Source organism: Sparus aurata, chromosome 2, assembly GCF_900880675.1.
Source record: "Sparus aurata chromosome 2, fSpaAur1.1, whole genome shotgun sequence".
Taxonomy (NCBI): domain Eukaryota; kingdom Metazoa; phylum Chordata; class Actinopteri; order Spariformes; family Sparidae; genus Sparus; species Sparus aurata.
Window position 1 is genome coordinate 35,612,107 of NC_044188.1, and position 16,657 is coordinate 35,628,763.

The window sequence follows — 16,657 nt, forward strand, 5'->3', positions numbered from 1 at the left end:
TATACGCATACTTGATATGAAGCATTTTTCCTGCACCAATGTGGTTAAATTCAACAATAAAAGTCCCATATTTAGACCTGCAGATTCCATATTATCATATATTTGAGCTACTGTTAAAGCACTTTGCTCAATATTTCCTTGCTATGGATGGTATATTTGACTTTTACACATCTAAGACTACAACTATACTTGATATCAAGGAGAAATTCAAAAATAAAAGTCCCATATTTATGCCTGGAGATAGCATATTTGACCATATTTGAGCTACTGTAAGAACAGAATCTGTGTAGAAGTCAGATATATCACCCATAGCCAGGAATTATTGAGCAAAGTGTTTTTACAGTAGCTCAAATATATGAAAATATGCCACTTGGAGGTATAAATGGGGAATTTTATTGTTGAATTTCTCCACATTGGTGCAGTAAAAATGCTTGATATCAAGTATAGTGGTAGTCTTAGATGTGGAGATGTCAAATATACCATCAGTAGCCAAGAAATATTAAGTTTTTACAGCACCTCAAATAGCACCTCAAATATGGTCAAATATGCAAACTGGAGGCATAAGTATGGAACTTTTATTTTGGCATGTCTCTACACTGGTGCAGTAAAGATACTTGATATTAAGTGATTTTTCTTCATCATGGGCTCATGAAACACTTTAATGTAACATATTTTATTTTAAATGTAGGTTCAAATAATAGCTTACTGCTCTTAATACCTTTATTTTGAAAAACGAAAGTAAATACGCTGTTTCTCCGCATTTACCATAATGCTGGGAATACTTGTACACTCGATATTTAAATGCGGCTGATTTGACCACGGGGATCGGGGTGACAGCTGGCTTGACCACAGTGGATTACTGCTACGGTAGATTACCCCGCCGTAGCCTACTAGCCTACTGTTTCTTCTACACAGCACCGTCCTGTAAATGACAACATCCGGTCTCAGAATATGAATAAACAGGGCTTTTTTCAGTTTCTGTTTTCTAGTGATTTTATTTTTATTATATGAAATAGAAAATGAAAACCGAATCATTTTTATAATTTCGCTCATCCCTTTTTGACCATGAAAAAAAAAATGCCTTGCATTTCAATTAAAATTTTTATATTCTAAAACGAAAATCAAATAACCACTAGTTTTTTGTTTTTTAATAACCGTTTCTGAAAGGAAAATCGAATGACCAAAAGATACACGGACCCCAGACTCCCTCCTGAAATATGTTTTCTTTTGCAATAAGGAAATGTGTGCGTTTTTCTGGTCAGCCAGTATGGATTTTATTTTTAATTGATAAAGCAGATTAATGATTTATGCAGGTGTAACTGGTGTTCAACAGAAAACACATTTAAACCAATGAGACATGTTTGTTTTGCTTTGTTTGTTTGTTAAAAGCAAAACAAACACGTCTCATTGGTTTAAATGTGTGTTTTATGTTTTTGTGGCGTTTATGTTTTGAGCCCTGTCACTATGTGACGGACAATAAAGTTTTTTGACTCTTGAACCAATAGCTAGCAACATCATCACTAGCAAACAAACATGTCAGTCCTGTGGACCTACTTCGGAGTAAATGAGACAGATAAAACACAACAAAAAACACACCATCTGCAATCTATGCAACGGAAGCATCTGCAAAAAGTTTCAACACGACAATGACGTCATTGATCGGATCGGTGAATACATTACGCTGATCTCACAAATTGCTCAAAATGCAAAATATCGTCCAATCCGATCAGTGGACAGCCTAGTTCTGTTTGCCCTAAACACATCCAAAACCGCAAACTAGACATACTGGCATTGGGTCTGCTACTGGGTCCGGTGTCTTTACTGGCCTGACGGACTGTAGCCGCGCTGACCTTCGCCCCTACACCACTAAAAGCTCTGTTAATTTGGAGCATAGGGCTGCATCCTGTATTAACCTTTTTTTCTTTTTTGCCCTTAATTTTTCTGCTCCACCCATCTCTTTCTATGGCTTATTTCTTTTTAACATGTTTGCTATTTTGAATTCATCCCGCTCCTCTTTCTTATTGTTCTTTTATTAAACAGTTACATAACGGTTTAATGACTGACTGAGCGGCTGAGCCAGTCACATTTCAATAGAGCTCAACAGTGAGGTTCCGGAAGTGAAAATGCCATTCATATTCTGCATATAGATTTTGATTATTGGCCATAATGTCGTAACCATCCAAAGTAGACTTACTACGAGCTATCAGATTGTCAAACGATGATATATGATCCTGTAGAAGCCACAAGTCCGTATGATATCAATCTTGTTTTGAGAAAAACATGTTTTATTCGCGATGTCATGGATAAGTACTACACTACCCACAATCCTATAGTGCAACAGCGACGTCTCTGATTGGTGGAGCTCGCTGTTACCATGGAAATGTTTACCAAACCCGCGAATTTCATGTTAGCTAGTTACTGCTACCACTGAACTCTACGATGGTTTACCACAGAGCGACCATGATTTCACTTTCTGACCTACTGCGTTCATTTAGTGATGAGGAGAAGAGTTTATTAAGGGTTCAGCCGAACATGAAATTTGCGGGTTCGGTAAACATTTACATGGTAACAGCGAGCTGTTACATTCGCAATGGTTTATGGGATGAGTAGTTGCTTTACTCTTAAGATAATTATGTACACAGTCTTGTGCCTTTGCTTTTTTCTCCGTTTTCCAAAATTTTTTTGCGCCGAATTAAATGTTTTATGGTCACGATTCATCTGCTAGCTGATTGGCTTGGTTCCAGGCCTAAAGATCTTTATATAAGGATTTTATTAAACGTCAATGGAGTAAATGAATGGCAAATTCACTTCTGGAACCGGAGCCGTTAAAAAAGTGGGCGGTGACTGTTGAGCTCCATTAAGGGGGGACACGAGCGGCCCCTCCCAACTTGAGCTGATCCTTGTTTCTATAGAAACAAACCATCTTTGGATGGTTACGACATTATGGCCAATAATCAAAATCTATATGCAGAATATGAATGGCCTTTTCACTTCCGGAACCTCACTGCTGAGCTCTATATGCAAAATATGAGATTGACCCAGTCTGACGTTCCACTCTGTGCCACCTGCGGCCGTTTTATGGGGTAAAAAAACGTTTCGGCCACCAGCCGGTTTGGCCTGGGACAGACCGGCCGTTCGGGAATACTCCCAGATAGCACAAGATTCGGGAATACTCCTGAACCTCCCGTTGGCCAGCCCGCCCCTGCTCAGGGCACTCAAGCCCATCAAGGATGCCACCCTGGTCATGTCAGTGGAGAGCATGCCAACACTGTCCCTCATCGCTCCTCTTCATGCCAAGCTTGTAATGGGTGCAGAAGAAAGCCCTGATGACACACAGACTGTAAAGGACATCAAGGCTGCTATAGCACAAGATCTGGGAAAGAGATACAATGAGAGGGAGACACTGAACATGGCATCACTGTTGATCCCATGTTTAAGGACCTGCCCTTCGTGTCTGAAGCAGAGGCCAGTGAGATCCACTCCAGACTGACCAACACTGTGGTGGCTGTGATAAAGAAGCAACAGAATGTAAGTCAGTGTCCAACATAACATTTTTTTCTTACTGGCCCGCTTGGCCAGTAGATTCCACGAAAAAATGAAAATAACTATTTAAAAAAAAAAAGACTTGTTTATTTATTGAAATTGTTCCCATTTAATTGTTTCGAGAGTCTGTCCCTGCAAAATCAGTATGATCTGGCAGTGATGGCAAAAAGTAATAGGGGTTTGCGTAATAACAAGTATTAAAATTGAAATTACAACTTATTTAATATTTTGAGATGTATAATTTCTCTTACTCCTATAATTCTGTTATAATTTTTCAGGTGATTGATGTTCTGAAAGCACTGTACAAACAGTACCATTATTTGTTAAGTACTAGTGCAGTGCCCGTAAGAAAAGTGTATTCCTATAAAAAAGTGGGCGGTTAAGGAGCTTTTTCATGGATGGCCAAATGAGGCTGTGTTTGAAGGTAGGGCATCAGGGATATTTAGGTTTGTTGTGAAATCCGATATTCCAGGGTATAATTGGCCGTTTTTGACTATTTTTGATTTTGCCATTATATTTCACCTTAAAAACTATTTACTAGGTGTCATTATTTTCAGCACACGGAGATGGGCCGTGTAGCTAGTGGCTAGCAGCTAGCAGCTAGCAGCTAGATGCAGCTACACACGAACATCCACAGATTCCGATTCCACTTTGTTGTCCGCGCGTCTCCGGATCTCTTCAGACCCGAACAGACTTGGTCCGGACTCGTTTAATCTCATTAATCCACAGCAGTCAGTTTAGATGCACAGGACAGAACAAAACGGGACCGAACCGCCGGCAAAATCCCGGTGCAGATCGCGCTGCTGCAGGTATAAATCCGCTTGTTTCTTCAGGTATGTTGTGGGCTTGAGCTCTGCAGTGATTGGCTCTGGTGTGCACGTGGCCAAGCTCTGCAGTGATTGGCTCTGGTGCGCACGTGACTGCGGTTGCTCTGGTGGACAATGCTCATTTGTAAAGCATTTATGAAATAATTTATTAACAGTATTATTGCAGTCCAAACAAATGCGAAATCGCACACCATTGAAACACGCAGCAGCCATGTTGTAAGTCTCAGGTCAGTCTAATCCTGATCCGCAGAGATATTTGACAAACACACACACACACACACACACACACACACACACACAGACAGACAGAGATTCCTTGCAGTTGTCAGCGAGGACTGACCGTGGTGGATAATTTTTTGAAGGCAAGGACAACTACCGAAAACACACACTGGACGCCCATGAGAAAAGCATACATCATCTGCATATGTAACTGTGATGATAAATGACACTTAAATATTGAATCTGTGTCTACAATAACCACACCCTGACATGTAAATGTGACCTCTGTCTTGATTCATTTAATTTAACTTAAAATATGGACAACTGACTGCATAATATATGAATCAGAAACAGAAATGCTTTACAGCAGCTCCCATTCACAGTCAAGAATATGCAGAAAAATATAAGTAATAATAATAATAATAATAATAATAATAAACTATATATATGCTGCATATTTATAATAGAAGCCTACTGCAACTGTACTTTTTTTTACAATTAAATTTTTGTCATGATTGTTATTATTAGTACCCATCAAAAATCACAGTTACATGTCAGGATGTGGTTATTATAGACATATTCAATATTTAACTGTCATGTATCATCACAGTAACAGCGTTACGTACATAACAGCTGTAAACACATAAAACATTATAAAACACATCATGTGGTCCCCTTTAAACGCTGGGTGGAGGTGTATATTTTGGTAAATAACCGCCGGTTCCAAATAAATGCCGAGTCTAATTCATTTTGAAAAAACATCAAGGAAGAAGACGTGACCACTGACACTGCACGTTTTTCTTCTTGCCTTTTTCACGTGTTGTGCCCAGAAGGATGCCAGAGAATTCACAGAGAAGCTGGCGAAGTTTGTGACATTTTCATCCCGGATTTTTGTGAGGAGGGAATTAAACGCCTGTCCTAAATAAACGCCTGGTCTGTTAAGTGATTGAAACAAATAAACGCCCGGCAATTATTTGGTATTTTACGGTAGTTCCAGCATCATCAGCACAAGCTGAACAATGAATCTAACACAGCAAGAGAGGCGGGACTTAAGGCAGAACAGCCAATCATCAGCCAGTCACTCCCATAGCCAGTGTCATGTTTGAAGCAGCAACAGGAGAGGGAGGGGAGAGGAGGCAGCTGCAGCCATCGCTAGTGTTGGGAACGGCAGTTCTTTTTACTGTACTGAATCTCTAGAATCTGTTCATTAAAATGATTCGTTCAAAAGATTCGTTCATCGAATCGTTCAGTGCTCTCCAACTCCCTGAACTGATAAGCAGCCAAACGATCCGTCATTCAGTTGATTAATCAGCCCTGAGGTTCACGTTCACTTACTGAGGGACAATGCGTTCACGGAATATAGTACATAATCATTCGCGGGAGACGCAGCGCTGCTTTGAGTGGTATACATGCACTAAAATTATTACACGGTGAAAGTGTCCTCTGTGCACACAGTAAAATCAATTAACATGATGCTACACGGATGTTAGCAACACAGCGCTAATTTTAGCTGTACGGTTACTGAACGTGAATCAACTCCTCTGCCCTGAGTGAGTGAGTGAGTGACACTTTCGGCACAGTACGTAAACGAGAATCACGTCCTCAGCAACGCGAGAGTGAGTGACAGCACGAACGTGATTCACGTCCCGGCATCCCTCGTGCGTGAACGACCTGTTGAGGACGTGAATCACGTTTCCGCTGTCACTGAATCAGCGTGAACGTGAATCACGTCCGCAAACGTGAGTGACGAATGGGATTCACGTCCTCAGCAGGTCGTTCGCGAATGACCTGTTGGGGACGTGAATCACGTTCGTGCTGTCACTGAATCAGCGTGGATTACGTTACCTTCTGAGAATCAGGTTCGCGAACGTGAGTGACTTTTACTGTGCAGTAAAATCACTTAACATGATGCTACACGGATGTTAGCAACACAGCGCTAATTTAAGCAGTACGGTTACTGAACGTGAATAAACTCCTCTGCCCTGAGTGAGTGAGTGAGTGACACATCGCTACTTTCAGCACAGTACGTGAATGAGAATCACGTCCTCAGCGACAGTTCTCTGTGTGCAGTAGGTTTGCGAATCATGAATGAATCACAGCGCGAACGTGAATCACGTCCTCACAGTTCTCTGTGTGAGTCGCGGTAGTTCCACTCCCGGCCGGCATGCTCGCGGATGAGCTCAACTGAACTGAGAATGGAACGAATCAGTTCATGAATTGATTCCGTTCACTTCGTTCACTCAAAAGATTTGTTCGTTTGAACGACATGTTCGCAACCGACACATAGCGAGCGCAGGCTAGATCGGCCAGAGAAACTGAGCACCTCTAGTGAGGCGTTTGTGCAAAACTGCGGATAAACGGCAGTAAAAGTGTAGGTGTTGAACCCTCTCACCGGGAAAAGTCTGGGTGTTTAAACACCTGCGGGTGCGACGCCCCTGACTGCGGTCAGCCTTCGCCGGAAACTACCGACATACTGTCATGACTGTAGATCTGTTTGTTGTTGTTCTTGTCAGTGTCCGTCTGTGTCCATGCGCCAGTTCTTGTGCCTCCGCCTGTCTGTTCCTTGTTCCCCCACGGTATGTGTTTTTGGAGTTTTGCATTTTGCATTTTTGATTTGAACTTTGCCTTTGATTTGTACTTTGTCTTGCTGTTTTTGTTGCTACTTTGCCTTGATTTCTTTTGCTACTTTGCCTCTTGCCTCCCGTTTTGCCTGCTTCTGTTTTCGTGTTCAGCTTTAAAATAAAGCTCGCCTTTTGTTCCCCATATCCTTGCCTCGCGTGTGTAACTGCATTTGGGTCCACCTTCCCCTTTCCATAGTCTTCCCTTTTACCCCGACCTGACAAAATGACCAGACCTTATAAATGGACCCAGCAGTTGATGGCTTGGCAATAATTCGCTGGTACTTCGTGACAAATCCAGCTAGCAGGGCACGTCAAATTGCCGCTAGCAACCTTTTTTTTCAAGCCACAGCCGTGCTGCCAACTCAAACCAACGCCACAGTCCCAACCTCAGCCACAGCCAAGCTACCAGCTCATGCCTCAGCTCCAGCCTCAGCTAAAATGTCCCCTTTTTGTGGAACCCGCCTGGCCTACAAAATGCCCCCACCGAGAAAGCGAGGAGCCTGTCCACGTCCTGGCTCCCTGAAGTCAGGCTCTGGGGCCCCAGCCCAAACTCATGCCTCAGCTCCGGCGTCAGACCATGCCTCAGCTCCGGCCACAGACCATGCCTCAGCCACAGCACAGCTACCAGCCCATGCCTCAGCTCGATTCCCAGCTCCTATGTTGGCTGCCCAGCCGATGCCAGCTGGGTCATCCCCTTTGACGGCATGGCCGACACCTGCCAGTGGCCTTCAGTCGGCGGCCCGGTCGACACCTGCCAGTGGCCTTCATTCGGCGCCAGGACCGGCCGAGGCCTGCTCCTGCTCCGAGTCCTGTTCCTGCTCCTCGGTCGGAGGCCCGGCCGAGGCTTGTTCCTGCTCCTCGGTCGGAGGCCCGGCCGAGTCCCATGCCAAGTCCTGCTCCTGCTCTGAGTCCAGTCCCAGCTCCTCGGTCGGAGGCCCGGCCGAGTCCAAGCCCCTCAGTCGGAGGCCCGGCCAAGGTCATCTGCTGCCAGCGACCCTTCATTGGCTCACAGGCCACCAGCTCCCTGCAAACCTCTGTTGGTGGTCCGGCCAAGACCCAGGAGGGTTTCCCAGCCAGCGATCCGGCCTCAAGAGGGCTTCAGCCTTCGCCTCCGCCGCCGGCCTCCAGTGGGTCCCAGCCCACGTCTTCGCCGCCGGCCTCCAGTGGGTGCCAGCCCACACCTTCGTCGCCGGCCTCCAGAACGCCTTCGTCGCCGGCCTCCAGAACGCCTACGTCTTCGTCGCCGGCCTCCAGAACGCCTTCGTCGCCGGGCTCCAGAACGCCTTCGTCGCCGGCCTCCAGAACGCCCACGTCTTCGTCTTCGTCACCGGCCTCCAGAACGCCTACGTCTTCGTCTTCGTCGCCGGCCTCCAGAACGCCTACGTCTTCGTCGCGGACCTCCTGAACGCCTACGTCTTCGTCTTCGTCGCCGGCCTCCAGAACGCCTTCGTCTTCATCGCTGGCCTCCAGAACGCCTACGTCTTCGTCGCCGACCTCCAGAACGCCTTCGGCTTCGTCCCCGGCCTCTAGGGGGCCCCAGCCCATGTCCCCGGCCTCCAGTGGGTTCCAGTCCTTGCCTCCACCCTCCTGTTTTAGACCTTGGCCCTCCTCCTGACCCCCCTCCACCCTCCCAGCTTCACTTGGACTGAAGTTTTGAGGGACATCTGGGAGCTGTCCCTTGAGGGGGGGGTACTGTCATGACTGTAGATCTGTTTGTTGTTGTTCTTGTCAGCGTCCGTCTGTGTTCATGCGCCAGTTCTTGTGCCTCCGCCTGTCTGTTCCTTGTTCCCCCATGGTATGTGTTTTTGGAGTTTTGCATTTTTGATTTGAACTTTGCCTTTGATTTGTACTTTGTCTTGCTGTTTTTGTTGCTACTTTGCCTTGCTTTCTTTTGCTACTTTGCCTCTTGCCTCCCGTTTTGCCTGCTTCTGTTTTTGTGTTCAGCTTTAAAATAAAGCTCGCCTTTTGTTCCCCATATCCTTGCCTCGCGTGTGTAACTGCATTTGGGTCCACCTTTCCCTTTCCATAGTCTTCCCTTTTACCCCGACCTGACACATACTTCACAATACATTACGCCGTCGCGGTGGTTCAGCCAGGTATAGATCCCTCCACCTCGGGAGAAATCCCCTTTTCCTCCTCTCGGACTCATAGCACTCCGCCGCCATTTTTCCGAATCACTTTCCCGCCGTCACTCTAAGCATTTCCCGCATGCATTCTAGCGAATCACCATTGTCGTACGGGGAGTGACTGGCCAATCACTGTAATCAGTGTAATCAGCAATTGGTCGGGCCAGTGACAATCGCCCTGCACCTACTTTTACTGGCCCCGGGCTAGCGGGCCATGGGTTATGTCGAACCCTGTAAGCAGTGGCGTAACTATCGGCGGTGCAAGTGGTGCAGGTGCACCGGGGCCCAGACGCCGTCAGGGGCCCTTGAAGGAAGAAAAAAAAAAAAACAAAAAAAAAAAACAGCTGTCCAGAATTGCCACAGGCCCCTGTTTTTGTGAATGAAATAGCTGGGGGCAGGTCGGTAAGGTAACGCTGAGTGGCCTTGATGCCTGTCAGTCATGATGAGTCACGTCTGGTCACCTCTCTGCTGTGTCTGCAGCTGAGCACTATGCATGTCGCTCTTCCTGGCCGGGAGAGTTATCATACCGTAAAATACCAAATAATAGCCGGGGCGTTTAAATGACAGACCAGGCGGCAACAGGGACAGGCATTTAATTCCTTCCTCTCAAAAATCTTTCAAAATCTTTTTATCTTTTTATTTTTTTTTTTATTTTTTTGCTGCACGATCATCAGTGTGATATTGACTGACAGAAAGCAGCACAATACGTGAAAAAGGCGAAGAAGAAAAACGTGCAGTGTCAATGGTCACGTCTTCTTCCCTGATTTATATATCAAGAGAACTGTGCAAGAGAACTGAGTCCAGTTTTCCACAAGATTTTTAATAGATCTTTAGAAGCGCAGCAGGTCCCCAGGATTTGGAGGGACGCTGTAGTTGTCCCGGTCCCCAAATCCAGTCGCCCCAGAACACTAAATGACTTCAGACCGGTGGACTTGACCTCAATTCTTATGAAAATTTTTGAAAAACTTGTACAGCTGGAAATCTTGAAAAATACAGAGAGTGAAATAGATCAACTACAATTTGCCTACAGGCCCAAAAGAGGAGTGGAGGATGCCACACTCACTCTGATTAATTTGCTTTTTAAACATCTTGAAGGAAGTGGGTGTCATGCCCGGCTTTTATTTATTGATTTCTCCTCTGCTTTTAACAGAATCCAGCTGCACATTTTAACGCAGAGGCTTTTAGAACATTTTAACCTCAGTAAAAATCTTGTGGGCTGGATTTTAAACTTTCTTACAAACAGGACACAGAGGGTCAGAGATAATGGAGTCTTATCTGACAAAGTCTGCTCTTCCACTGGCTCACCACAAGGGTGTGTGCTCTCACCCTTGCTATTCATTCTATACACAAATGTGTGTCAGAGCACTTTTAAAAATCGCCTCATCTTAAAGTACGCAGATGACTCTGTGATTGTTAGCGTGCTTCAGGGAAGTGAACATAATCATGGCGCGGTTGTCGATTACTTTGTAAAGCGGTGTGAAGACTTTCACCTCCACCTCAATATTACTAAAGGCAGGAACACACCGGCCCAACGGTTGGACGTCTGAAGCGTTTGGAGAGACTCGGACGAGGTCGGGAACACATATGTTTGGTGTGTTCAGCTGCGTCGGAAGCTTTCGGAGCCGCGCGGACGTTGTCGGATCCAGCGACTGTTTTGTCTGAGGAAGTTGTCCCGTTTCCATATTGATAGGACCATGATGACACTCTTTTACATGCTTTTATTGAGTCTGTGTTAGCTTTCTCACTTGTGTCATGGTTCGGAAACCTGCCCTTAAAAGAAAGGAACTCGCTCGACCAGATCATCAAATGGTCTGGTCGGCTGATTGGAGAGACACAGCTGAGCCTGGAATCGCTGTATACCAAACAGTTGCAGCGACTAGCCAGCTCCATCTCCAATGACGTCTCTCATCCTCTTGTGAGTGAGTTCCAGCTCCTGCTATCTGGACGGAGATTCATAGTCCCAAGATCTAGGACCACACGCTATAGGAACAGCTTTGTCCCTGCTGCTGTTTCCCTTTTTAATAAGTCCTAATGCTCTTTGAGGTCTATTCTGTGACTTGTTATTTATCTATTTATTGAAAATGGTTTTTAAACCTATTTATTGTCCCTTGCATCATCACTTTGTCGTATTTTATCTGCTTTTAATCCTGCTCAGTGAACTTCGGAAGTACCCATGTCTGTTTCGTGCTGTGTGTTAACTCGTATTCTGTATGTCCTGTCATCAATGTTTGTGTGACGCCCTCTCCTGCTACTGCACAACAAATCTACCTATGGGTATTAATAAAGTAAACTGAACTGAACTGAGAGAACAGATATGAAAAGGTCAATTGCCAACTGCCGAATTCAACACCAATTATAAGTGTGTTTAGATGTGCAGCAACACACATAATAAGGGCATAAAAAATAATATCTAAACTGAAACTATGCCAGATCAGACCATTGTAATGCAACTGATGGAATGACTTATTCTAAAATCATTCGGTCACGTCAAACATAATGTACAGGTTTAATGAGTAAAAGCCACTAGGAAAACTGATGCTGCTAAACAGTTAAGTATTAAAAGACTCTTCTCCTGGAGAGAGCATCTGGATGAACAAATGGATTTTTGAGACTGCTAACTCAAGGCCAGTCAGTTTTGACATGGAGATGTCATGAGTGCTAAGTGCTGATGGAAGCTCTCTGAAGTCATTAAGCTCACACGGCCCTGGGTGCAACATGCCACCACAGTGCCAGATGCCACTGAATCCTACACAATGGTCCTCTAAAATAAACTTAAGAAGTTTACCACCGTTTGTAATTCATGTGACACAGTATTTTGAATTATCTCAGGTTCACTTTCCCTATGTATCATTTGCTATCTGCACTGACAAATACGCTGTAGTGTTTCATGCAACATTAATAGGGAATTATTGGTTAAAATTGGCTATCAATTATAATTATTGATTATCAGGAGTTACGATAAATATCGACCAAATCGTCTCATAAAAGGTACTAAACTGTCAGTTTGTTACTCTGATTATAACTTTATTATAAATCTGTAACAAAGCAAAGTACCAATAACTGGACTACACAGAGAACACAATAGCACCAAAACAGTGAACAAACACATGGATTGAACACACGTGCACTACTTCAACCAGAGTTAAAGAGTCCTGTGCTCAGCTGTGCTATGCTATGCTGTGTGCTATCTAGGCCCAGTTCAATGTTACCTGAAAAGCTGCTATTGGTTCCATTGATGTTGAAGTCAAAGTAGGGTTGCAAGCCTTTTTTCACCCTATCAAGCCTGTTAAAGCATCAGATTCATGATGTGTGCCATGTACAGGCCATGGGCTTTGAGCAAATACCATAACAATGTGCTCATAATTTAAGATTTGTTAGATTGCTTTTTCAGTGCCAACGTCCAGCACTGTAATGGAGATCATAATAGAGCTCCAACAGCAAAAATCACAGCGTATCACCGACAGCTGCCCTCTAAATGCTGATATCTGCCACAACTGATTCACTGCTGTTGCATCTCAAATTGATTTAACTTGTGCTGAGTGGGAAAATAAGGACTCTGTTTAAATAATGTACACTGAATCAATCTCCTTCAAAACACAAATCTATTGCTTTCTAAAGCTTTTCCTTCTGCAGCACAAGCTCCTTCTCTCAATTGTTGTGAAATATTTGCTGCTGTGGCAATTGCTGTGAGTTTTGATATCTTTTCTGTGAGTATAACAAACCAGTGTGCAGTGTTTTGGTGTCTGATAACACTCAAAACACACAGATGTATTCTGCTAACTAGACTTCCTCTGACCAGAATCTACACACATAAAACAAATGTTTTGTTTTTTTTCAGAATTTTTTTTGTTTTTCAGGTTTTTGTAAAAGTAAAAAAAAAAGACATGGTGCAACTAGAATGTTCTACAAAACATAGTGTTGTAAAGGAATGATTGGTAGACATTTAGGCTATGGATCCTGTCTGCTGTTGGCATTTGGCCACATCACTTCATCCACTTCACAGGCAATGTCTTCCCTTGCCAAGCAACAGGGGAAATATCGCCTTGCATGCCGTATCCAGCCGAAGGACCTTTACTGCATGTCACACCCCCCTCTCTCCCCTTTCCTGTCTATCCACTCTCAAATAAAGGTAACTATGCCTTAAAAAAATCTTTTAAAAAATGGGGTGTATGGTGGCAAGTTGAGTGCAATAAATCTATTATGGTTGATGAACCAGTCCCGGACCAGAGCAGCCCGATGGGGACTGACATTATCCCAGAAGACAACAAACTGGGGCTGCTCTGACCTGTCCTGGACTTCTGTGTCATGAAGTGTGTCCAGAAAGCGAATAATGAGGGCTGTGATGTAGGCCCAAGGATGGAGTGGTGATGCAGTGTCACTGTTGCCTGCTCTCCTCCTTTGTCCTCTTCCTGCTGCTGCTCTTACTCTCCCTCTTCCTCTTTTTGCCTCCACGTTTCCAAAGTTGGCACAAAGGAGCTGAGCTGTGAGCTCAGCTCAGGTGTATCTGTAGTGCTATGGCTTAGACTGATTGGTCTACAATTAGATTTTAAATGTGTGTGAGTCTGTGTGCTATTCCAATTTTAGTTGTGTTTTGTATTTTAAATGGATGTGTTTTCCCAATGATTGCATGAGTCTTCCTTTTTGAACAATGTGTCTTATGTAAAAAACAGTGTGTAGCATTTTGCAAGAAGTGTGTTGGAGAATTTCAAACAGTGCAAAGCATATATTGTGTTTGCAGGGTTGGTGCTTTTGTTTAGGGCATGGTCACCAAAGTTAGAGGTTGTGGTACTTTGGGCATAGCAACCACTTTTAGTGTTTAAGCATTAGGCAAAAACTGTAAAATCTCCCATTTTTAAAAAAAATGAGGAAAAAAAGTAGGTTGGACTAAACTTATCTGACTCTTCCAAGCTTTATCAGGAGTTGTTCTCCTTTTTCAAGTTGTATTGAAATAGAGCACAAATATAATTAGAAGATGCAGACAAGTGCTTAAATTGGGCGGTATGCAGACACAATCAAACTTTTAAAATTTACATTTTGGTGTACCATGACTTTTTCTTGAATACACAAAGTTCTCACAAGCTGCCGGTACTCCATTCTGCCCTCTCCATATCAAGACAGATATGTGCAGGAGGTAGAAGCCCTGAATAGTACACTGAAGTGCAGCCCAGTCTCTTGTGGCACCCATGTTGACTTACAGAGGACTGATCCTGTCAAAATCAGGAATGAAGAAAGATATATACATGGCTCAATAAATAAGTTCATATCCCATTTAAATGCACCCAAATTGAAATAAAAAATAAATGTAGGCATGAATGAATTAATAAAATGGAATAAAAATAGATATTTCTGCTTGAATATGACAACTGTTTACCACAAACTGTGCTGTGATAGGGTTTGAATCACAGCCAGAATTAAACACATGCATAAAAACGAATACAGGAATTAATACGTTTGTTATTCACTAAGGGAATAAAAAGTAGAAAATGCACAAAGAAAAATGAATAAATTAATCAATAAAATAGAATTTAAACGGGAAAGTGAACAAGTAGTTGAACGCTGAAAGGCAATTTAAAGCAAATATATCACATAATATCAGTTATTTCCATTTTATTTTTGGTACATGTTACAACCCCCTTTAAGTGAGGTCTAACATAAGACAGAACAACAAGTTATGATTTAAAGGAAGGTGAATTTTATTAACTCAATCATCAAACAAGGCAAACAAACTGATGGGCCGGCCAAAATAAACAAAAGAGCAGACTCCCAGACCAACCCGACAGGGCCGTCGGAACTGGCGTTAACCCTCTACCTTAAACCAAGAAAGCAACTAATCCTAATTGAAATAAAGCCACGAAAACTGAACTACCGCACCCATCAGAATAACATAAATCAAAGGCATAATACCTCAGCCAGCCTCCCAGCTGTCTGACAACACTGCTGGTCCAGTGGCATTCAGTGAGCAAGATGAGAGAGAGAGACAAGAGCCTAGTGCCCTACCCCCTCTTATTGAATCTTCCCAATCAGCCAGACTGCTATCACCTGGCAGGCAAGCCAATCACCAGCCATGGTGACACATACTGCCCAGCAGACAGGGAGCATGTAACAGTGCATTAAATGACTGAAGTAAATGAATTTTTGTTGTTCTGTTTATACACTATATTTCATCATCTCTGATTTTGGCAGGTTCTGTCATGATTCGTATCATGGCAGCCCTTCTGCTCCTCCTTGTTGTCTGTTTACCGTGTCTGTCTGATCCTCTTGTCTCCCCCTCCCCTGTCTGTGTTCCGGTGCATGGGCATGGTCTCTCTCTCTCTCTGGCAGGTAGCGTCAGATGAACCTCGTCCACTAATCAACCTTCTCCATAAAGTCTCCGGATCTCCAGCCACTCGTCACCAGATCATACTCTCAGCCTGAGCGGTACTCAGTTCGATCCTGGCTCCCTGTGAAATCGTTCATGTCTGTGTTTGCTTAAGCTTGTGAAGCTTTTTTGCTCATCTGCTGCATCTTCTGCCCTAGTTGAGTCACCGTGGTCATCAGCCTGCCTGTCTGCCTGCTCACTGTACGCCAGCTACCGGCTCACCTGCCTGCTTGCCTGCTTCAGCCACCGCCAGCCACTGCCGCCCAGCCGCCATCTTGGGAAGCGCCCGGCTTGAAGGACGCTGGCTACGAGCACACGGCGCCGCCATTACTGGAGAAGACACCGAACAAACAGTACTCGCCTGCCACCACCAGCACTCCACACGGGACCCCGGGACCCCCCCCCAGCACGTCACCTTTTCCCCTTCTGCACCTTGGGATTCCACTGTGTCACAAATAAACATTGACTTTTGATCTGACTTGTTCGAGTTTGAGTCGTGTGTTTGGGTTGATCTCTGTTCTCTGCCATAACAGGTTCAGTCCTCCATATTAAACAACTAGACAGTGTGCACTGCGCCCCTACTCTATCGTCAGCAGGGATCAGCAAGAAAACACACTGACAGTCTATCAGAAATGGTGTCATTGCTGTTTGTGATTGAGTTTTTATGTATTTTATTACACACACACACACACACACACACTTCATACAAGTCTATGATCATTTTAACTTAATTGTTAGAGAAGAACCACTGTTCTGTTCGTCCAGGAACACATATATGGAGTTATTATAACTAAGGTTCAGGAACAGGACCACGCCAATCCACTCGCTGACCTGCCACCCATGTTGCAGTTTGAGTGTCACATTATCCTGTCACCTTCAGCACCATGGACAACGCTGCAGAGGAGCCGCGGAGAGGCCGCGGAGAGGCTGCAGCTGAGCGCGTCTGTGGTCAGGGCTTATTAG

At 44.3% G+C, this 16,657-nt stretch overlaps 1 long non-coding RNA gene across 1 annotated transcript; it reads left to right on the forward strand.

Moving 5' to 3' along the window:
- The first annotated feature begins 15,286 nt into the window (after nt 1-15,286).
- Nucleotides 15,287-16,172, forward strand: LOC115595736 (uncharacterized). The gene is made up of 2 exons (XR_003986772.1): nt 15,287-15,753; nt 15,853-16,172. It is a non-coding gene; the product is annotated as an uncharacterized LOC115595736 (long non-coding RNA).
- The last annotated feature ends 485 nt before the right edge of the window (nt 16,173-16,657 follow it).